Source organism: Schistocerca serialis, chromosome 1 (assembly GCF_023864345.2).
Source record: "Schistocerca serialis cubense isolate TAMUIC-IGC-003099 chromosome 1, iqSchSeri2.2, whole genome shotgun sequence".
NCBI lineage: Eukaryota > Metazoa > Arthropoda > Insecta > Orthoptera > Acrididae > Schistocerca > Schistocerca serialis.
Genome location: NC_064638.1, coordinates 1,099,250,724 through 1,099,252,002, shown reverse-complemented (window position 1 = coordinate 1,099,252,002; position 1,279 = coordinate 1,099,250,724). Strand labels below are relative to the sequence as shown.

Below are 1,279 nucleotides of genomic sequence, written 5' to 3'. Positions count from 1 at the left end.
ACAACCTCGATCTTGCAACCTGTGATTTTTTTATTCCCATCACTAAAGGCACAGCTATGGGTGCACATTCGACTTGAGAATTCTGAAGCAATGCTCAAGAAAAGTGAGGCGATTCTCAAAGAAAGGTATGCATCTGTGTTGAAGGGCTGGCAGAGATGCCATAAAAAGTGCATTCAAGAAGGAGGCGAATACTTTGAAAAAGATCATGTACACACAGAAATGGAGTAGTAAACTAAAAGTAAAACTAAACTCCTCCCGAACAGGCCTTGGAGGCCCAACGGTACCTACCGGACGCCGTGTCATCCTCAGCCCATAGGCGTCACTGGATGCAGATATGGAGGGGTATGTGGTCAGCACATCGCTCTCCCAGCCGTATGCAGTTTCCGAGACCGGAGCCACTACTTCTGAATCAAGTAGCTCCTCAGTTTGCCTCACAAGGGCTGAGTGCATACCGCTTACCAACAGCGTTCGGCAGACCAGATGGTCACCCATCCAAGTGCTACCCCAGCCCGACAGTGCTTAACTTAGGTGATCTGACGGGAACCGGTGTTACCACTGCGGCAAGGCCGTTGGCCGGAGTAATAAACACCTGTGAGAAAAAAAAAGGCCTCAGTCTTTCTCAATCAGCCCTCGTACATACACGATGGTTTACAGTTTTATTATTATATAGATAAACGTTTATGTAATACCAGTTCTACGTTTAGTGTGCTGTGTGAAGCTTCCATAAGTACCAAGTGAGCTGAGCTTACCGTAAGGCAGCGAACTTCGTAGATATGAAAATGCGTTAATGCAGTACTGACGCACGATGAAAAAACATAGTTCCAATTTTGGCCACCAAGTGCAAACTTGGCATTGCACACAATATAACAGTATGAGAACCACACTGTCATTTGACAAGGCATAACGAGAGTGAACAGAATGACTGTCGAGCATAGAGACTGTGAGCTGTCAGTGTAACTGTTGTATATGAACGGCGGCAATTACGGCCTGTGAGAGAGTATTCCTGACTGAAAACTCTAATGAGAGGCCCGAAGTCAGTGTGACAAGAGCTGATCATCCTACGGTCAACAGCGAGGAAAATTTTTCGTCTTTTTAAACTGGTATCTGCACAAGATCCAGATGGTGTAGCAACTGAAATCTCATGATCGACAGCAACATTCTGAGTTTGCTTTTCAGTTTCTGGCATGGATCAAAAGTAATGACATGTGGCCAGGCAATATTCTGTGGAGTGACGAGGCATATTTTGCGTTACAGAGTGCAGTTTTGAGTACATAGAACT

The 1,279-nt window shown here is 45.3% G+C and overlaps 1 pseudogene; it reads right to left on the bottom strand.

The window, feature by feature from the left end:
- Window positions 1–456: 456 nt before the first annotated feature.
- On the bottom strand, window positions 457–574 carry LOC126427876 (5S ribosomal RNA; annotated as a pseudogene).
- Window positions 575–1,279: the final 705 nt, after the last annotated feature.